At 36.7% G+C, this 23608-nt stretch overlaps 1 pseudogene; it reads right to left on the reverse strand.

The window, feature by feature from the left end:
- Positions 1–910: 910 nt before the first annotated feature.
- LOC122449335 overlaps positions 911–23608 on the reverse strand; it is a 69338-nt pseudogene continuing 46640 nt past the window's right edge.

The following is a 23608-nucleotide window of genomic DNA, read 5'->3' on the forward strand; positions in this document are numbered from 1 at the left end:
CACTAGGTCTTCAAGTATCGGCTTAGCTTTCCAGACTTTAGGAGACCCATTCTAATGCCTAGGACTGGTGATCCATTATTGTATCCACATAGGAAATAGCTCTTTTGTCTACTGTAGAATGCTACCATCTATTTACCACTCTAGATCAAACAGTTCTTTCAGTCAGCCAGACTATTGTCTGGCCAGTATATGCACAAATAAATTTTCATAAAAAATAAAGTATTAAATAAATTACCCTAAGAGGTAGGTGGTCATATAACTCTCTCCAATTTATAGTTGAAGAAGTGTTAAAGATCTTATACCAAACTCAGATCAGTAGGTAAAGCACATTTACTTTTCTGAATAAATTGCATGCTTTTCTCCAATGGAGTGTCACTTTATCTCATGTTGAACAAAATCAGTGATGGGGAGAAATATCAAAACTACAAAAGCACCAACAGGAGAGAAAGGTGAATTCTGTGATTCTTGATGGTCTGTTGACACACAGCATGTTCTCAGGAGAAATGCAGGAGAAGGGGTTTGGGAAGTGAGATGACCCTATGAATGAATTTTTAATAAATGAAATAACAAGTCATTTTCTCAAAGAAATGAGTGGCAATACCTATTTTTAATCAACTTTCATCATTTTGTTGTTGCTGCTGCTTCCAAAAACATGAGATTGGCCCTGAACACTTTGCAGATTAGACAATAACTTTGTCTACTGTAGTCTTTTCCACAAAGTCCTTTAAAGTTTTTCTTTTTTTATCTTAAAAAAAAAAAGTAGGTTTAATCACAACTGACTTTGGATAGGGCCATTTGCCATCTATCTGACTTTCTACCTTTCTACCTTTTTCATATTTTTCACTATGTATTTATTTTTAATGTCTGGAGTTTATGATTTGAGGGCAAGAGTTTTCTCCCTGACTCAAGTTTATAAATTTTCAATTGGCTTGTGAGGCCATTAAGGATACTTCTTCTTGTCTAATCTGGGTTCTGGGAAGACTTCATTCAAGTCTTCAGTGGTCATCTGGATCAAATGTAATTATGTCCTTCACCTCCAGCTCTTTCTCATATTCCTGAATCCTACTCTTCCAGAGAGACAAAAACTCAGCACAACTTTTCACATCTTCTGTTTCTTCAGCATCCACCTGGGCACTATATTTATGCTCTGGCATAGGAAACTTCAGGGCAGTAAATTTCTTTTCAAAGTCATCCACCAAGTCAGCCTTAGCCATGTTGGCCTTGTAGTAAATCCAGTCAGTGGCAGGTGGCTTCTGAGGCAGAGTAGCCAACCTGGGGTGATAGTCTCATTCTAGGATTTTAAGGAGTTCGCCAAGGCCTTCTGGTTTCCAGAAGTCATCTCTCCAAATCAACCCAGTCCATGGCTTTTAGAGCAAGTTTCCAGCCAGCAATCTTGAGATCCTTCACCAACCCCCGGCACAGCCCACAGTCCACAGCAGCCAATTTATTTATTTTTAATTGGAGGATAGTTACCTTACAATGGGCTTCCCTGATAGCTCAGTTGGTAAAGAATCTGCCTGCAATGCAGGAGGCCCCAATTCAATTCCTGAGTTGGGAAGATCCACTGGAGAAGGGATAGGCTACCCACTCCAGTATTTTTAGGCTTCCCTTGTGGCTCAGCTGGTAAAGAAGCCACCTGCAATGTGGGAGACCTGGGTTCAATCCCTGGGTTGGGAAGATCCCCTGGAGAAGGGAAAGGCTACTCACTCCAGTATTCTGGCCTGGAGAATTCCATGTATTGTATCGTCCATGGGGTCACAAAGAGTCGGACATGACTGAGTGACTTTCACTTTCTTTACATTATAATATTGTATTGGTTTCTGCCATACATCAAGGTGAATCAGCTATTGGTATACACATGTCTCCCCTCTTTTGAACCTCCCTCCCATGTCCCTTCCCTTTAGATTGTCACAGAACACCAGATTTGAATTCCCTGCATCATATAGCAAATTCCCACTGGTGGTCTCTTTTACATATGGTAATGTGTTTGTTTCCAAGCCACCAGGGAAGCGTTTGTTTCCATGCTGCTCTCAATTCCTCGCACACTCTCCTTCCCCTACTGTGTCCACAGTTTGTTCTTTATGTCTGCACCTCCTTTGTTGTGCTGCAAGTAGGTTCATCAGGACCAGCTTTCTAGATTCCATATTTATGTGTTAATACATGATATTTGTTTTTCTTTTTCTGACTTACTTTAGTCTGTATAATAGGCTCTAAGTCAATCCACCTAAGTTTTATTTGAGCTGTTTTCTTCTCCTTTTAAGAGCAATTCTACTTAAATTTTGACAAATTTTAAGGGCCCTTAACTGCTAAGAGCTTAGGCAATATATCATTGGCATACACTTACTACCAAATATTTTTCCAGTTCTTCATTATTAAATTGTCAAACATGCATAAAAGTTAAAAGAATGAACCACTAAGATTCAACATAAATTTGGCACTTGTTAACATTTTCCATATGTGGCTCATGGTATTTCACTCCTAAATACTCCAGCATTGTCTCCTAAAAACAAAAGTATCCTGTTATGTAACTGCATCCTCTTATATAAGCATCCTCTTATATAACATCCTCTTATATATTATCTGACCTATGAAAACTAACCATAATACCTCAACTTCATCTAATATCCTGTTTATGTTTCAATTTCCTGAGTTGCTTGCAATAAGTATGTTACTATTGCTTTTTTAGGACTTAGATTTTTTTGAGTTTATTAATTGCTCTTGGTTCTCATCTCTTTTTAGCCTATTTTCATCTATAGCAGTTCCACTTTGTTTTATTTGTTTATTTTTTCATGACAATGGTATAATTTATGTTTTAATGTTTTAAAACTCTGGGTCAGTTATTTTATAGAATGTTCACAATATTTGCATTATCTTAGTGTTTTCTTGTAGTGTCATTTAATTATTCCTCTATTCCCCTGTTTGTTTATAAACTAGGATTTGGGAGCAATGCCTGAATTAGATGCAGGTAAAATGTTTTGGCAGGTGCACTTAACAGGTGAGATAGTGTACTTCACATTTCAGCATACAAGAAACTACATAATATAAATCGGTGTCCTTAGCAATGGTGCCAGATTTGGCTACTTGGTTAATATTTGACCAATAGATATCTTTGTTATAAAGATTAGTTTCCTCTTTGATTTTAGCAAAGAGTTGGGTGTGGAGTCATACTTTGACATATTAAAATTATCTTCCAAATTTGAATTCACCCAATACCTTTTACCCAATAATTTTATTGTTCATTGATTGTCTAAGGTCAATCAATTGCATCATTGGATTCTGCCAAAAGATGACTTTTTAAGTTGCATCATTTCTTTAATGTTTATTATACATCATTAATTTGTGGAAAAAGTTTTCTCTCAACAAACAGCAATGAGTTAGAAACCTTTATTAAAAAGATGAAAAAATGGTCAACTCTTCTCTTTTAATTATTAATTTCAGAGTAAAATATTGACATGGTAGTTACCTCTCTATATGGCAATTTTTTTTTAGTTTAGGGTTAATTTAAGGGTAGATAGTCTTTTTCTATAGATATAATAGATCCACTGCCTCTGAACAGAGGAGAGCCTAGAGGAAATTGGCTGGAAAACATTGGATTCTATTCTAATTTAGGTCTACAGCTTCTACATTTTCTTACTTTTAAATCAAGAAAACTGCTTAAACTTTTTCAGCCTCATTATTCATTTACCGATATATTTTCATGGACATCTATTAAATGCTAATATATGAATCAGTTCTTTTTTATGGCCAGAATTCTATTTGGTTCAGTTCACTTCAGTAGCTCAGCCCTGTCCGACTCTTTGCGACCCTGTGGGCTGCAACCTGCCAGGCTTCCCTGTCCGTCACCAACTCCCGGGGCTTACTCAAACTCATGGCCATCGATTCGGTGATGCCATCCAACCATTTTATCCTCTATCATCCCTTTCTCCTCCTGCCTTCAGTCTTTCCCAGCATCACGGTCTTTTCCAATGAGTCAGTTCTTCACATCAGGTGGCCAAAGTACTGGAGTTTCAGCTTCAGCATCAGTCCTTTCAATGAAAATTCAGGACTGATATCCTTTAGGATTGATGGGTTGGATCTCCTTGAAGTCCAAGGGACTCTCAAGAGTCTTCTCCAACACCACACTTCAAAAGCATCAATTCTTCGGTGCTCAGCTTTCTTTATAGTCCAACTCTCACATCCATAGACGACTGCTAGAAAAACTGTAGCTTTGATTAGATGGACCTTTGTTGGCAAAGTAGTCTCTGCTTTTTAATATGCTATCTACATTGGAGCCTCACAGAATTTTTAGGTTTCAATGCATTCTAGGTTTTATTTCTTGTTGCTGTTTTTGTTTAAAAATATCAATAAAACTTCCATGATGACTTCAGTGGAGACTGAGTAATATTTATATTAAAAATTAAATTGTGAGTTTTTATTTCATATTCCTTTAGAAATGTCATAAATACTGATGGATAATTTTTTAAGGGAATTCTTTCCTGTTTCAGCTACCATGGAAAAACAGCCTTTTTCCTTGCAAATTGCATTGTAATCTTTCTGATAGACATTTATCAACTGTTGAAAAATTACCGCATGATTGATATTTCTTAAAAACAGCAGTCATAGGAAAGAATACATCTGACTTACTGAAGAAATGTTTTTTCCAAGTAATTTAGAGAAGAATTGTCTGCATAGTCAAGTCAGCTATACTTGAAGCTAAAAAAAAAGAGATCCCCATGTAGAGATTGAGAAGTTTGCCCTTCAAAAAAATCAACATTCAGTTAAATTATGTCATGGAATTTTTGCTGAAATTCCATAATACAAGGAGGCCACAGTTTACCTTATGTCGAAGAAATATGAACATCTGTTTAGCTATTAACATTAACTAAACTGGAGTAATCTAGAATGACCTCATTAATGCTTTTAATTGTATCTCCACATTTCCCAGGAAAAGAAGATCACTAACCTTGTTTTGAAAAATATATTAAAAATATCACAATTTTGGTATCAGTTATCCACATAAAGTACACTTTGTGCTTATTAATTAAATTTTTCCAGTTAACTTTTTGGAAAAAAAAAAAATCAAACTACCCTCTTCTTGCCAAAATCTTAATTAATTAATTTGTTCTTTTTATAATGTCATGTGTGAAATGGTCAAACTGCCAGGAATTCAGTCAATGTGGATTTATAACGTTCTAATTATGATAATATTAATTAGCAATTTTACTTTCTCTGACTTCTTAGCAGTATTCTTGTATGATTTCCTTCTTTATTATTTTTTTCAAAAGTATATACTTCTTCTATCTTAGAAATAGGATGAGAAAGATTCAACTGCAGCAGAACTTTGTGAATATAATTTGGTCATTTTTTCCCCCCAATGAATTAGGTGAGAAAGTCTCACTTTTTTATGTCTAGGAGACCAACTGAATTATTCCCAAGTGACAAACATGCACATTATTATGACATTTAGTTTTTAAATGTTTAAGATATCCCATGCTTTAGTTTCCTACCCTTGTTTCAACAAATAACTGATGTTTGGAGTATATAGTCTAAACCATGCAATATCATGAGCTCCTAATGACATAAGTTCAAATCATCTCTTCCCTCATGAGAGAAGGATCATCATTTTAAAAAATAGTCAAGAACTTCTACCATCTTTATTTTTTCTAAGATAATATTATGCAGAATTTGCCAGGCACAAGATTATAACATGTTTGAATCCCATACATTTTGGCCAAATTCTACATGTGAGATTTGAGGGCACACGTTTCTCCTTTTGCTTTGGTTTGTAATGTGCAGTGGTAACCGGATGGACCAGCTAAGATCTGGTCACAGTCACAGTGCCAGTTGGGTTCAGGTGGAGATACAAAGGGTTAGGTTCAATTCTAGTCAATCTGAAAATACATGAGGCTGGAGTTCAAATGTTATGTCAGTGTAACTACAAATAGCAATCTTGGGCCAAAGAGTCTATTCGATTTAAGAATTACCAGGTCAACAGAGAAACTATTGCTCTCAGGTCTGACTACAGCTAGTGGTCATATTAGGTATTCAGACTTCAACTTAGGAATTCAGTTCTGTTCCGTTCAGTAGCTCAGTTCAGTTCAGTTGCTCAGTCGTGTCCAACTTGTTGTGACTCCATGAACCGCAGCACGCCAGGCCTCCCTGTCCATCACCAACTCCCGGAGTTTACTCAAACTCATGTCCAGCGAGTTGGTGATGCCATCCAACCATCCTCCTGCCTTCAAACTTTTGCAGCATCAAGATCTTTTCAAATAAGTCAGTTCTTTACATCAGGTGGCCAAAGTATTGGAGCTTCAACTTCAGCATCAGTCCTTCCAATGAATACTCAGGATTGATTCATTTAGGATGGACTGGTTGGATCTCCTTGCAGTCCAAGGGACTCTCAAGAGTCTTCTCCAGTGCCACAGTTCAAAAGCATCAGTTCTTTGGCACTCAGCTTTCTTTATAGTCCAAATCTCACATCCATACATGACTGCTGGAAAAACCATAGCTTTGACTAGATGGACCTTTGTTGGCAAAGTAATGTCTCTGCTTTTTAATATGCTGTCTAAGTTGGCCATAACTTTTCTTCCAAGGAGCAAGCATCTTTTAATTTCATGACTACAGTCACCATTGCAGTGATTTTGGAGCCCCCCAAAATAAAGTCTGTCACTGTTTCCATTGTTTCCCCAACTATTTGACATGAAGTGATGGGACCAGATGCCATGTTCTTAGTTTTCTGAATGTTGAGTTTTAAGCCAGCTTTTTTACTCTCCTCTCTCACTTTCATCAAGAGGCTTTTTAGTTCATAAGGATGCTGTCATCTGCCTATCTGAGGTTATTTATATTTCTTCTGGCAATTTTGATTCCATCTTGTGCTTCATCCAGCCCAGCGATTCTCATGATGTACTCTTCATATAAGTTAAATAAGCATGGTAACAATATACAGCCTTGATGTACTCCTTTCCTGATTTGGAGCCAGTCTGTTGTTCTATGTTTAGTTCTAACTGTCACTTCTTGACCTGCATACAGGTTTCTCAAGAGACAGGTCAGGTGGTCTGGTATCCCCATCTCTTTCAGAATTTTCCACAGTTTATTGTGATCCACACAGTCAAAGGCTTTGGCATAGTCAATAAAGCAGAAGTAGATGTTTTTCTGGAACTCTTTGCTTTTTCCATGATCCAACAGATGTTGGCAATTTGATCTCTGGCTCCTCTTCCTTTTCTAAATCCAGCTTGAACATCTGGAAGTTCATGGTTCACATACTGTTGAAGCTTGGCTTGGAGAATTTTGATCATTACTTTGATAGCATGTGAGATGATTGCAATTGTGTGGTAGTTTGAACCTTCTTTCACGTTGCCTTTCTTTGGGATTGGAATGAAAACTGACCTTTTCCAGTCCTGTAACCACTGCTGAGTTTTCCTAATTTGCTGACATATTGAGTGCAGCACTTTCACAGCATCATGTTTTAGGATTTGAAATAGCTCAATTGGAATTCCATCATCTCCACTAGCTTTGTTCATAGTGATGCTTCCTAAGGCCCACTTGACTTCACATTCCAGGATGTCTGGTTCTAGGTGAATGATCATACCATCATGGTTATCTGGGTCATGAAGATCTTTTTTGTATAGTTCTTCTGTGTATTCTTGCCACCTCTTCTTAATATAAAGTACCAGTAGAGCATAATGATGTGAGGTATTAATTGTGGAGAAACACTACTAGTTGCATCATTTCTTCATCATGTGAACTTTGTGAAAACCGATTAACTTCTCTGTATGTTAATTTCCTCATCTGTACCATGGTGGTAATACCAGTACTCCCTTAAAAAAGCACTTCTTATGAGGATTAAATGGGATAATGGCATGCAGGTAGTTACCATATGGGCATGTTCAGTGAACATTAGCTCTTGCTCTTGTTGCTATTGTTCTAAAGTCTAACAAAAGTAAAACCTACCTAGCTATAAAGGCTACAGTTTGTTATTTCTGAGTATGACCCTAAGTTGTCCTAAGATCACAAGGTGTCATTTTACTATGACAATCACTGCACTGTTTTCTGTAAATAATCTCATAACTCTAGGTGAGCTTCTCTTTTGGGGAAGATACAGACCTGTTTACAACCATTCTGCTCCTCCCTCTCTGCCCACTGGCTGGATAACCATTTAATGTTTTGTCTTTTTTTGTGTGGGATGCCACAATTCCATTCAGAAAGAGTTTTGTCAGAATCTGCCAATTCAGGGCATTATAGCTTTCAGTTGATCAATCAGTGAAGATCCCTACCAATTTTGTAAAGATCTCTTGGTTCCTGTGCCTGGAAAGGAATACAAAGTTATCATAGAAATTCTTTCCTAGTATACTCCCAGCACCGTGTTAAAGTTATTCCGCTATTTGAGTTAAAAAAAAAAAAAATTTCTTCTGATGTTTGCCTGAATTTCTTTTGTCTTCTCTTTTTGTATTGCCCAATTAAAATAAACCTTGAATTTTCCCTAGACCATACTCAATATTCAAATAAAATTATGTTTTTCTCTCTACATTCACTTCTGAACAGTATTTATATATCTTTTCAAAGTGTTTCAGTGAAAGTGAAGTCGCTCAGTCATGTCCGACTCTTTGAGATCCCATGGACTTATAGCCTACCAGGCTTCTCTGTCCATGGGATTTTCCAGGCAAGAGTACTGGAGTGCGTTGCCATTTCCTTCTCCAAGTAGTCTCCAAATGAAAATGATTGTGGAGATTGAGTAATTCCAATATTTTCAACAGGAGGGGGAAAAAATGGAGTTACTGACCAAGTGTGCAGACAATTTATCATCTTACCAGAGACAAATGGGCATCTCAAAAGAAGCTGATTTCTTCAGATCTCTTCTGCATAACAAAACCAAGTTATTCTCCTGGTATTTATATTCAAGAGAGAACTGGAGGAGAATTGCCAAGAGGTAAATGAGAAGAAGTTGTGAAATTATAGTATTATATATACTTACATGGATATTTTTAAAGGCCAAGATTATTATGTAACATACGAACATTTAATATGAAGAGGCAAACTTTAGATGTGTGCTAGTCAGTAAATAGTTTCAGTGAATAGTTTCCTTTTACCAGTAAAGCATTAGGCTATAATATTCTGTTTCACACACACACACACACACACAATTTAAGTACATGAACTTTTGAATAGGTAATACCTCTAAATGTTACAACTTTTAAAAAAATCTTGGCTGCGCTGGGTCTTGATTGTGGTGTGCGGGCTGCCCTCTGCTTGTGTCCCATGGGCCCCAGGGCCTGTGGTTGGGGCCTGCAGGCTTTCTAGCTGTAGCATGCAGGCCTAGTTGCCCGGTGGCGTGTGAGAACTGAGTTTGTTGACCAGGGATCGAATCTGTGTCCCTTGAAGTGGAAGGTGGATTTTCAACCACTAGACCACCAGGGGAGTGTTAGTTGCTCAGTCGTGTCCAACTCTTTGTGACCCCATTGGCTGTAGCCCAGCAGGCTCCTCTGTCCATGGAATTCTCCAAGCAAGAATACTAGAGTGGGTAGTCATTCCCTTCTTCAAGGGATCTTGTTGACCCAGGGATTGAACCTGGGTCTCCTGCATTGGAGGCAGACTGTTTACCACCAGGGAAGCCCTGACCACTAGGGAAGACCCCACAAAATGAAAATAAGTAAAATAAAATAAAAGGTAGAAAAGTGGAAAAAAAAACAACAAAACAAGACTTTCTTTCTCTTTTTTCTTCTCAGACCCTAGGTCCTCTGCAAAGACAACTATTATGAAATCTTGTGTGTAGTCTTCTAGACTATCTGTGCATGAACATAAGCTCACATATTACATGCGGTTCCGTTACTGATATCTGATGTGAGTCCACTTAAAATTCCCCTTGTATGTCATAACTATCTACTCATGTCAATGAATATAAATTTCCATTTAAATCAGCAAATGCTGTACACGGGGAGACTAAGCATGGAGGAGGAGGAAGCCTCTTGCAGGAATTTCTCCAGATGTCCTCTTCAAACAATAGGATGATCAGAGCAATGTCAGCTCTTGTGAGAAAACACACACACACGATTTACATAACTGTAAGGTCTCCCTAACCCCAAAGGCTTGGATTAGTTTGGCCTCAAATAAAGCCTAGTTTCCCTCTTCTAGTATAGATTTATAATTTCTGGAAAATAGTATCTATTACTCTTGCTTCCAGTGAATAGCACATTAAATACATTTTGTATATTTTATTGCTTTACCCAAACCTGCTATTTGCATAGCCCATTATTTTTTTTTTCTTTTCTTGTCCTTGCACCACTGTAAAATGAGATTCCAATGAATTTAATTACATCAATAGCAAAATCTGATCTTTAGAAATTACAAAGCTTTCTGAAGCAGACTTCATGTTTATTTCTTGTTGGCATTACTACCTAAAGCCAAAATGTCTCACATAAACTGCTGAGATAAATTATTAATAGTGCTAAAAGCAAGACATTTATTTTACAAGCTGTACTGAGGTATAATAGTGGCAAATTGCTGCCATTATTTCATTTATTGAATAATGCATTTATCTAAGATATTTATAGGTACATAAAAGGTATAATAATAATAAATATTATTATTAAATATTATTATTTAAATAATTTAAATAATATTATTTAAATAATTATTATTAATAAATATTAATAAATATTATTATTTTAGTGATTAGGTTGTCCTGTCATTTATAAAAATATAAATATTAGATAATTTTTGATACTCAAGTAAATAATATACTCAGTGATCATGTGTGTGTATGTGATGATATTCTCTAGTACTGAAAACCACCTCATTTGCACAGAGATATTGACAGACATTCCTATACAACAGTAAATTACATTTCCTAAAGTGAGTGCATCCTAACTTAAACTAGTGTATCTGGATCAGATGACTCATTTAGTAATACCAGTAATTTCACTTTAAATGCAATATGACAGGGAGAGGAAAAAATGAGAGAAAGGGAGAAGCATTTGTGAATATATTAGTAAGCATCTAGTCATAGATTTTTTTTTTAATATCAGTAGCAAGCACCAATGAAGTCACTATAGTATGTCTATTTATATTTATAAACTATATTGTGAAAGGTAAAATGAAAATAAAAAAAATTATTTGGTCATTCTGAGTATTATGCAGATAAATGTAAATCAGGAAAAAAAAATTCTTGTCAAGCATTTACTTCTGCTTAATTTAATTCCTCACCAGTCAATAAGAGTTATGTACCGGACATTAAGGTAAATGCTAGATATAAAAAGAGAAACCAGGAAGACCTAGGTAGTTAAAGAATCTGAGAAATAATTGTAATGAGATATAATGAGTAATGGGATATAGGGTTAGGGGTCGTTTACCTACACAAAGGATGAAAATCTGATTGAGGAGTCAAAGATTTTCTGAAAGAGACAATACATTAGTTGAACAGACTCTACAGTATTAACGATAGAAGGCAGTGCAAAGAAAGCAAAACATTCTTTGGAAATAAGATATCAAGTAATGTTTGCTATCAAGAGAACATCCAAACAAGTGGATGTTAGGGCTATGAAAAATTAAAACACTTACCCTGTAGAAGAAGCTGCTAGATTGCAGGGTGGCAAAAGTAGATGGAATAGTTCCCAGAAGCTGGCAGTTCTGAGCTTTTCAAAAATATAAAGAATAAGAAAGCCATGCACACACATACATATAAATACCCACTACAAATAGAAGAGACACAAAGCTACTGGGCAATTTCATTACTGCTAAATGGAAAATCTGAAATGAATGGTAACACTTGTTGGAAAACTTTTTTTTTTTTTTTAATGTGAAGTCAATTTAATTTGTTTTAGAAGCTTCAACTTTAAAGTACTCAGAGTTGGATAAGAAATAAATTACTGAGCTCAAGACCAAGTCCATCAAAGAATTCTATCATCTATGAATGTCTAGGGAAACTGAGAAAGAAGTTTCTAAATACCCTGACTCTTCTGGAAGTTCCAGACCCAAAGCCAAGGAGGGGAACAGCGGTAATCCGAGTTGCTAGATTACTAACATCTGAAAAACTTAAGAATGATGAAAAACTAAGAACGATACCAAAACAACATCTATAATGATTCATTTATCTCTAACATAATTTCTTTTGTAAAATAGTTCCACTCCTTTTTACAACAGTTTGCTCTTTTAACTAAACTATCAGAATATTCAATACAAATTTTGCAGATAAAGTAACACTTTTAGTAAAGCTTCCTCCCCAAGCATAAAAAATTGATAATTGGTTCACTTTCCTCTTTTGGGTTACATAGACTTTAATAACCTAAATGTATTGGTATTTGGAGCAGTGTCTAAAGTGTGTCTATATATGTGTGTGTTTAGTCACTCAGTCCTGTCTGACTCTTTGTGACCCTGTGGAGAGGGGCTTGCCAGGCTCCTCTTTTCATGGGATTCTCCAAACAAGAATACTGGAGTGGGTCACCATTTCCTTCTCCAGGGGATCTTCCTGACCCAAGAATTGAAACTATGTCTCTTTTTGTCTCCTGCATTGGCAGGTGGATTCTTTACCACTGTGTCACCTGGGAAGCCCCTTAAAATAGAATATCTGATCTCTTTCCAGAGTATTTTATGTTAGTTACTCTACTAACCTCTGTTTATCATCCATGTTGCAAAATTCAGTTCATTATCTGTAAAGAATGTTGCATTCAACTGCCTAGGCAGTTCTTTGATGAGAATATATGGGAAACTGAATATGTACCATATGGATAGGTAGTAAGGATGGTTTTATTGTTCTCTTCAGTGGAAATGTCTTCAAATTGAATTTAGTATTATATTTATATGCAAGAACTCTCTTCTTTGCCCATGTATTAGAATGAATAAATTTGATATATGTTTCAAATATTGCAATATATACTTTCTATAACCATTTTACTGAGTTTAGAGAAAAATGCATCTCAGTCAAGCAGACCACATATTTAAAATTCACAGTCATTTTGGACAGGATTATAACTACCTGTTTTAAAGGGAAGAATGAATTGGAAAAGGGCCATGATATGGGCAAATGAAATAAATATACGAAAGTGGAAACAGTGGCAGATTTTACTTTCTTGGGCTCCAAAATCACTGCAGATGGTGACTACAGCCAAGAAATAAAAAGACACTTGCTTCTTGCAAGAAAGCTATGACACATAATAATGGTTTGTGGATGAGTATTAACTATTCTAATTCTAGTTCTGAAAGAAAACAACAGATCGTTTAAAAGTCTATATTTAAAAGTCAATGCATTATTGTTGCAATTGTGATAATAGAAAATTTTATTTATTTTTATGCCAACTTATATTGTGAGAACACATTTAGTCAGTTTGGGTTTTATCAATCCTGTTATGCTTGTCCTTGGAACATCTTTCACGTATTCGAGGTTTGTAGTTGAAAAGTTTACTGTAAAAAAAAAAAAATCAAAAACAAAAAATGTATTGTTTTTATAGAATAAATTTATTGGAATGTGTACTGATGTGTACTGGGAGTAAGAGTTGAGGTTGTAAACAACTAAGTTAGTGTAATTTGGCTTCATATATGTAATGTGAGGTATTAATGTAATTCATATATTAAAGCAAAAATTGTTAACAGCAAAAAAAAAAAAAAAAGAAAGCTATGACAAACCTGAGCAGCATATTACAAAGCAGAGACGTAACTGCCGACCAAGGTCCGTATAGTCAAAGCTATGGTTTTTACAGAGATCATGTATGGATGTGCGAGTTGGACCATAAAGAATGCTGTCAGTCAACTCAGTTGCTCAGTGGTGTCCAAGTCTTTGTGACCCAGTGGACTGCAGCACGCCAGGCCTCCCTGTCCATCACCACCTCCCGGAATTTACTCAAACTCATGTCCATTGAGTTGGTGATGCCATCCAACCATCTCATCCTCTGTCGTCCCTTTCTCCTCCCGCCTTCGATCTTTCACAGCATCAGGATATTTTCCAAAGAGTCAGTTCTTTGAATCAGGTAGCCAAAGTATTGGAGTTTCCACTTCAGTATCAATCCTTCCAAATATTCAGGACTGATCTCCTTTAGGATGGACTGGTTGGATCTCCTTGCAGTCCAAGGGACTCTCAGGAGTCTTCTCCAACATCACAGTTCAAAAGCATCAATTTTTTGGTGCTCAGCTTTCTTTATAGTATAACTCTCACATCCATACGTGACTACTGGAAAAAACTATAGCTTTGACTAGATGGACCTTTGTCAGCAAAGTAATGTCTCTGCTTTCTAATATGCTGTCTAGGTTGGTCATAGCTTTTCTTCCAAGGAGCAAGCATCTTTTAATTTCATGGCTGTAGTCACCACCTGCAGTGATTTTGCAGCCTGAGAAAATAAAGTCTGTCACTGTTTCCATTGTTCTCCTATCTATTTGCCATGAAGTGATGGGATCGGATGCCATGAGTTGGACATGACTGAGTGACTGAACAACAACATTCTCTTTATTAGTGTTGATATTCTTTATGGCATTCATATCTTTACTAAAGTTCACTTTTGCCTTCAGGTAAATAATTAATGGTTCTTTTACACTTAGGATTTGTTATTGCTTTTGCTGGTAACATATGCCTTTTAATATAAGGAATGAAATTATGTGTCTTCCATCTTCTTGAAACAAATTGACATGTTTAAATATGTGCCTTTAATACACTGCAAATATTGTGCTAGTGGTATTGTACTCATTCATTTAGTGTTTGTACCTGTTATGGCATCCATCACTTCATGACAAATAGATAGGGAAACAATGGAAACAGTGAGAGACTTTATTTTGGGGGGCTCCCAAATCACTGAAGATGGTGACTGCAGCCATGAAATTAAAAGACACTTGCTCCTTGGAAGAAAAGCTATGACCAACGTAGACAGCATATTAAAAAGCAGAGACATTACTGTGCCAACAAAGGTCCATCTAGTCAAAATAATAGTTTTTCCAGTAGCCATGTATAGATGTGAGAGTTGGATCATAAAGAAAGCTGAGCACTGAAAAATTGATGCTTTTGAACTGTGGTGTTGGAGAAGACTCTTGAGAGTCCCTTGGACTGCAAGGAGATCCAACCAGTCCATCCTAAAGGAAATCAACCTGAATATTCATTGGAAGGACTGATACTGAAGCTGAAACTCCAATACTTTGACCAGCTGATGCGAAGAGCTGACTCTTTTGAAAAGACCCTGATTCTGGGAAAGATTGAAGTCAGGAGGAAAAGTGGATGACGGAGAATGAGATGGTTGGATAGCATCACTGAGTCGATGGACATGAATTTGAGCAAGCTCTGGGAGTTGGTGATGGACAGGGAAGACTGGCATGCTGCAGTCCATGGGGTCACAAAGAGTCAGACACCACTGAGTGACTGATCTGAACTAAACTGAATATGTTATGTGTATATATTTTTGTATATACAAACTTTTAAAATATTTGACTTCCCAGCTATTCAGATGTTGTGCAATGTCGGCTCACAGTGAAGGAAAGATATTGTCTATTTAGTTTTTTCTTGTTTGTTTACATTGTTATTGACTAAGGTCCATAGTTTTTTAGTGAAAGTCAGGGAAGCCTCTCATGCTACAGTCCATGGGGTCCCAAAGAGTCAGATATGACTTAGCAACTGAATAGAACCAAGAGTTTATTTAGAATTCTTTTGTTTCTCCCTAATTTTCTTTTTGTGTGTGTTAGTACACCATATTATATTTGGTTATCACATCTCTTTAGGCTCCTCCTGACTGGCAGCCTCTTATACTTTGATAACCTTGATGGTTTTGAGGTGTATGGGCCAGACACTGTAGGATGGCACCAAATTAGAATTTGTCTGGTATTTCCCCTGGTGGCTCAGTTGGTAAAGAATCTGCCTGCAATGCAGGAGACCTGGATTTGATCCCTGTGTTGGGAGGATCCCGTGGAGATGCGAACGGCTACCCACTCCAGTATTCTGGCCTGGAAAATTCCATGGACTGTATAGCCCATGGGATCACAAAGTCAGTCACTACTGAGTGGCTTTCATTTTCACTTTCTCATGACATGACCTGGTATGAGTCATTGAGAAGACCGCAGGTGTAAAGTGCCATTTTCATGACATTGTATCCACAGTACATATTGTCAACATGATTTATGACTATTGATACTATTCTTGATCACCTAAAGTGGTGTGTTTAAATTTTTCTCCTGTAAAGTTCTACTCTCTCCTCCCTTTTCATACTGTATACTCTGGGGAGAAGTCACTATGCACAGCTCATACCAAAAGAGTGGGGGTTCCTATGTGCAAAACAGAAAAAGAGACACAGATGTACAGAACAGACTTTTGAACTCTGTGGGAGAAGGCGAGGGTGGGATGTTTAGAGAGAACAGCATCGAAACATGTATATTATCAAGGGTGAAACAGATCACCAGCCCAGGTTGGATGCATGAGACAAGTGCTCGGGGCTGGTGCACTGGGAAGACCCAGACGGATCGGGTGGAGAGGGAGGTGGGAGGGGGGATCGGGATGGGGAATACGTGTAAATCCATGGCTGATTCATGTCAATGTATGACAAAAACCACTACAATATCGTAAAGTAATTAACCTCCAACTAATAAAAATAAATGAAAAAAAAAAAGAGTGGGGGTTCATGTTCCCCCTCCTTAAGGGAGAAGATTCCACCTAAATTATTTAGAAACCTTCTGCATGGAGGATTATTGGGTTATTTTCTTCCCCCAGTTTATAAATTAGTAAATCATTTATTTATATCAATATGGAATTAATGGATAGTTCATAGTTTGAGTTATAATCCAGTATTCTTTTTATTTTTTTGTTGAAATTAATCCAGCTTTCTCCCTTAAAAAGTTTTTCAGTTGGTTCTAATATGTTGTTGTTGTTGAGGACTTCCTTATTCCCTGACTCTACAAAAGGTATGTCTTGTATATTTCTTGCTTCAGCCCTAGAATCAGCCATTTTTCTAAAGAGCCTGAGTTCCTTTTTGGAGGATGGTACTATAAACCAAGATCTGGTTTCAAAATGTGTTTCTTGCTACTGGGATATCATTTCTTTTTGGCCCTCCCTTTATGGATTTGTATTAGCCAGGTGGCTCAGTGGTAAAGAATCCATCTGCCAGTGCAAGAGATGTGGGTTCAGTTCCTGGGTCGGGAAGATCCTCTGAGCAGGAAACGGCAACCCACTCCGGTATTCTTGCCTGAAAAATCTCATGGACAGACGAGCCTGGTGGGCTACAGACCATGAGGTCATAAACAGTCAGACATGACTTAGCAACTAAACAACAATGAGATACAGATATATATGCATGTTTCCATTTTAAATTATTTATGTCTGTATTAAACTAAACGTGAGCTAATACTTACTCTTACCATATGGATCAGTTTTAACCACCTTTCTCTGCTTATCTGTAAACACCCACCTCAACAGTGGGGGACATAGCTCCCACAGTCTGCCATGCATTTATTTAATTTTTTGGCCCTAGGCACATGAATAAAAGTATCAGAGTTATTAACTTGTGCTCTTGTGACTGCAGCTTTATCAATTAAAAATCAGTGCATATCTGTACGTCCTTTTCCTTTTTGTTTTATAATCTGAATCTACTGAGATGAATACATTTTCTGCATTCACATCAGTGAGGTTGTTCCATATGTCTGTAACATAGTTGGGATCTTCTGTCAGCATTCTTTCTGGGATTCCTTCCACCGTCCTAAATGATTTTATTTCTACTTCACATACATTAAACTCCACTTTTTCTGCCATGAATTTCTAAAGATATAGACAAAATCATAAAGTCTTACAGTATTGAATAGAATAATTTGACTGCTCTAAAACTCTCCTATGTTTCACTTCTTCATCGTTTCACCTTTTCCTTTAATACCATGGAAAGCACTGATCATTATCTTTAGAGTTTTGTTTTTTCTAGACTATCATATAACTTGAATTTTACAATATGGAGTTTTTTTAAACTGGCTTTTTAAACTTATTGACATATGTTTAATGGGCCTCTATATTTTCTTTTGTCTTGATGGCTCATTTTTTAAAATTGAGGAATGATATTCCACTGCATGGACCAGAACACAACTGTTTAACTATTCACCTATTGGAGGACATCTTTTCTGTTCCAGTTTTTGGTGATTATGAATAAAGCCACTAGAAAGGTTCACGGGCAGATTTTGTGTGAATATACTTTTTCAGATAAACTGGGTAAATAAGTAGGAGCATGGTTGCTGAATCATATGAAAAGAATGCATTTTAAGATACTGCCAAACTGTCTTTTAGAATAGCTGTCCCACTTTGTATTTTCTCAGAAATGAATGAGAGTTCTTCCTATGGTTCCTTATCATTGGCAGAATTTGGTATTGTCATTTTTTGGATTTTGGTCACCTTAATAAGTGTGGTATTATCTACTATTTATTAGTATCAGGTGGTTATTTTAATCTGAAGCTTCCTGACAAGAGCTGATAATGGGCATTGTTTCATAACATATTTGCCATCTGTAGTATATCTTCTTTGGTGAGGTTTCTGTTCAGATCTTTTGCTCATTTATTTTTTATAGGGATGTTTTTTATTGTTTTAAGCTCTTTGTGTGTTTGAATATATCATGACATACGTGTTTTGCAAATATTTTCTCCTGTTCTTATTCTATTGACATTGTCTTTTACAGGGCAAATGTTTTCTTAATTTTAAGAAATTTACAGTTTATCAATTTTCTTCATGGATTGTGCTCTTAAGGTTTTATCTAAAATTGTATTGCTAAACCCAGGGTTATGAGATTTTCTTATTGTTTTCTACAGATTACATAGTTTTGTATTTCATTTGTAGATCTAAGATACATTTTCATTTAAATTTTGTGCAAGCTAGTTGGTCTGTGTCCAGATTTTTTTTATAACATAAACATCCAATTGTTGTGGTATAATTTATTGAAAAGACTCCTGTCAGTATTGAATTCCCTTTGCTCCTTTGTCAAGAATCAGCTTAGTATATTTGTATGTATATATTTCTGGGCTATTTATTTATCCCATTGATATGTGTGTCTGTTCTTTTGCCAATAACATGTAAAGTAATAGTGAGTCTTGAGGGCAGGTAATGTCTGTACTTCAGTCTTCTTCTTCAGTATTATTTTGGCTATTCTGGGTCTTTTTCCCCTCTCCCAGTTTGTTAACATCCGGAATATAGCTCTCTAGAAATCAGATGAGGATTAAGTTGGATACATAGATCATACTGGAAATAGTTGAGATTTTAATGAATGTTGAATTTTCCAACCCATAAACGGAATGTGTATGTGTGTATGTGAAGTTGTTTCAGTCATGTCCAACTATTTGTGACCCTGTGGACTGCAACCAGCCAGGCTCCTCTGACCATGGGATTCTTCAGGCAAGAATACAGGAGTAGGTTACTGTCATGGTCCTTTAATGGACCAGAACCCGGTGGTCCAGAGTCGACGATAAGAAAGTAAAAGAGAGAGAGAGAGGCTGATAGTCCCTGGTTTATGTGGAGAACCAATAAAGCTCTTGGAACAGAGCTTGCACTGCTTCACGTAGGCACCAGGCGCCCTCTCGAGGAGGTGAAGGCATAGTGTGCCTTCTCGAGGGGGTCTTAGAAACTTGTGCCTTCTCGAGGGGATCTTAGAAACCTGGGCAAGAAAGTGAGTTCAGGGGGCCTCCGCGCTCCAAAGAATTAGCCTGAAAGAGAGAGAAAGACAAGGGGACCCAAAAGATACAAAATTCAGTTTAGTTCAGCTCAGTATCTGTTTGTCTTTGTTATCCTAACTATAGATTGATTCATTTTATTTATTTAAAATTTCTTTATATAATCAATTTCTTCTATTGTTTTTATTGTTTTACTGTTTTCATCTTCTTTATTATCCTGTGTAATTTTTACTTTTTCTTATCTTCTACTACTTTCACTTAAATTACTGTTCTTTCCCTTTTTTTTTGTAAAATAGTTTAAATTTTGAGTTTAGATTTTTCTATGTTTCTAGCTTATGTATTTAATGTTGTAAATTTTTCTTTTAGTACTGCTTTCACTGTATTTCACAGGTTTTGATAAATTGCATCTTTTTTTCATTTAGTTCAAAATATTTTTAAAATTATCGTGAATCATCTTTGATCAGTATGTTACAAGAAATGAATATATTGGTTACTTTCCAAATATTGGGGGATTTTTCAGTTATCTTTCTGTTAGTTGGTTTTATTCTAATTCCATTGTGATCTAAGGAAGTAATTTTTATGATTTATAATTTTTTAAAAATTGTTCAGGTGTGTCTTTTGGCACAGAATGTTGTTTTTCTTGGTTAATGTTCCAGGTAAGCTTGAGAAAAATGTGTATTTCGCAAGTTGCTGAATGAAATATTCTGTCATGTCAATTAGATAAAATCCATTGATAGCTTTATGCAGCTCAACTATATTCTTACTGATTTTCTGCCTGCTTGATTTATCAGTTATTAATAAGGATATTGACGTCTCCAACTATATTATAGATTTGTGTCTTCTCTCTGAAGTTCTACCAGGTTTTGTCTACAGATTTGGACACCCTGTCTTTAGATGTATAAATGTTAAAGATGTTATGTCTTCTTGGAAAACTGATCTCTTTATCATTATGAAATGATTCTCCTTATCCCTGATAATTTACCTTGCTTTGAAGTCTGTTTTATCTTAAATTAATGTCATTACTCAACTGTCTTTTTATTATTGATATGATGTTATATCTTCTCCATTTCTTTACTTTTAACGTATCTGCCCTTATATATTTAAAGTGGGTTCCTAGGAGACAAGTGCGACCTTGTGGATTCTAAAATTTTTATGATTCATTCTGGCAATCTCTGTCTTTATGTTGATGTGTTTAGACCATTCACACTAAAGTGATAACTGACATATTTGATTTAATAACCATCATGTTAGCACCTGTTTTCTCTTAGTTGCACTTCTTTTTTTTTATTATTATTCTCTCGTTTTCTACCTTCTCTGGCTCTACTGACTATTCTGCATTACTCTATTTTCTCTTATCTTTCAGTATATTAATTGTACTTATTTTAAAAAATTGATAGTTGTTCTCCAGTTCAGTTCAGTCACTGAGTCATGTCTGACTCTAGAAACCCCATGGACTGCAGCATGCCAGGCTTCCATGTCCATCACCAACTCCCAGAGCTTTCTCAAACTTGTGTTCATTGAGTTGGTGATGCCATCCAACCATCTCATCCTCTGTCGTCCCCTTCTCCCACCTTCAAACTTTCCCAACATCGGAGTCTTTTCAAATGAGTCAGTTCTTTGCATCAGGTGGCCAAAGTATTGGAGTTTCAGCTTCAACATTAGTCCTTCCATGAATATTCAGGACTGATTTCCTTAAGGATTGATGGGTTGGATCTCCTTGCAGTCCAAGGGACTCTCAAGAGTCTTCTCCAACACCACAGTTCAAAAGCATCAATTCTTCGATGCTCAGCTTTGTTTATAGTCCAACTCTCACATCCATACACGACTACTGGAAAAATTATAGCTTTGATTAGATGGACCTTTGTTGGCAAGTAATGTCTCTGCCTTTTAATATGCTGTCTATCTTGGTCATAACTTTTCTTCCAAGGAGCAAGCATCTTTTAATTTCGTGTCTACAGTCACCATCTGCAGTGATTTTGGAGCCCCAAAATAAAATCTGTCATTGTTTCCATTGTTTCCCCATCTATTTGCCATGAAGTGATGGGACCGGATGCCATGATCTTAGTTTACTGAATGTTGAGGTTTTTGAGCCAGCTTTTTCACTCTCCTCTTTCACTTTCAACAAGAGGCTCTTTAGTTCTTCTTCACTTTCTGCCATAACGGTGATGTCATCTGCATGTTTGAGGTTACTGATACATCTCCTGGCAATCTTGATTCCAACTTGTGCTTCATCCAGCCCAGCATTTCGCATGATGTACTCTGCATATAAGTACAATAAGCCTTCAGTTCAGTTTGGTTCAGTTCAATCACTCAGTCATGTCCGACTCTCTGCAACCCCATGGACTGTAGCATGCCTGTCCATCACCAACTCCTGGATTTTACACAAACTCATTTCCGTTGAGTCGGTCATGCCATCCAACCATCTCAACCTCTGTCATTCACTTCTCCTCCCACCTTCAGTCTTTCCCAGCATCAGGATCTTTTCAGATGGGGCAGTTCTTTGCATCAGGTGGCCAAAGTATTGGAATTTCAGCTTTAGCATCAGTCCTTCCAATGAATATTCAGGACTGATTTCCTTTAGGATGGACTTGCTGGATCTCCTAGATGTACTCCTTTCCTGATTTGGAGCCAGTCTGTTGTTCTATGTCTAGTTCTAACTGTTGCTTCTTGACCTGCATACAGATTTCTCAGGAGGCAGGTCTGGTGGTCTGGTATTCCCATCTTTTAAGGAATTTTCCACAGTTTGTTGTGATCCACAAAGTCAAAGCCTTTGGCATAGTCAATAAAGCAGAAATAGATGTTTTTCTGGAACTCTTTTGCTTTTTTGATGATCTAACAGAGTGGCGATTTGGTTCCTCTGCCTTTTCTAAATATAGCTTGAACACCTGGAAGTTCGCAGTTCACGCACTATTGATGCCTGGCTTGCAGAATTTTCAGCATTACTGTTCTAATGTGTGAGATGAGTGTAATTGCATGGAAGTTTGAAACTTCTCTTGCATTGCTTTTCTTTGAGATTGGAATGAAAACTGACCTTTTCCAGTCCTGTGGCCACTGCTGAGTTTTTCTAATTTGTTGACATATTGAGTGCAGCACTTTCACAGCATCAGATTTTAGGATTTGAAATAGCTCAACTGGAATTCCAGCACCTCCACTAGCTTTGTTCATAGTGATGCTTCCTAAGGCCCACTTGACTTCGCATTCTAGGATGTCTGGCTCTAGGTGAGTGATCACACCATCGTGATTATCTGGATCATGAAGATCTTTTTTGTACAGTTCTGTTTATTCTTGCCACTTCTTCTTAATATCTTCTGCTTCTGTTAGGTCCATACCATTTCTGTCCTTTTTTATGCCCATCTTTGTATGACATGTTCCCTGGTATCTCTGATTTTCTTGAAGAAATCTCTAGTCTTTCCCAATCTATTGTTTTCCTCTATTTCTTTTCATTGATCACTGAGAAAGGCTTTCTTATCTCTCCTTGCTACTCTTTGGAACTCTGCATTCAAATGGGTATATCTTTCCTTTTCTTCTTTGCCTTTAGCTTCTCTTCTTTCTTCAGCTATTTGTAAGGCCTCCTCAGACAATCATTTTGCCTTTTTGCATTTCTTTTCTTGGGCATGGTTTTGATCACTGCCTCCTGTACAATGTTATAAACCTCCATCCATAGTTCTTCAAGCACTCTGTCTATCAGATCTAATCCCTTGAATCTATTGGTCACTTCCACTGTATAATCATAAGGGATTTGATTTAGGTCATACATGACTATTCTTGTGGTTTTCCTTACTTTCTTCAATTTAAGTCTGAATTTGGCAATAAGGAGTTCGTGATCTGTGCCACAGTCAGCTCCTGGTCTTGTTTTTGCTGACTGTATAAAGCTTCTTCGTCTTTGGCTGCAAAGAATATACTCAATCTGATTTTGGTATTGTCCATCTGGTGATGTCCATGTGTAGAGTCTTCTCTTGTGCTGCTGTAAGAGGGTGTTTGCTATGACTAGTGCATTCTCTTAGCAAAATCTGTTAGCCTTTGACCCTGCTTCATTTTG

Source organism: Cervus canadensis, chromosome 11 (assembly GCF_019320065.1).
Source record: "Cervus canadensis isolate Bull #8, Minnesota chromosome 11, ASM1932006v1, whole genome shotgun sequence".
Classification (NCBI taxonomy): Eukaryota; Metazoa; Chordata; class Mammalia; order Artiodactyla; family Cervidae; genus Cervus; species Cervus canadensis.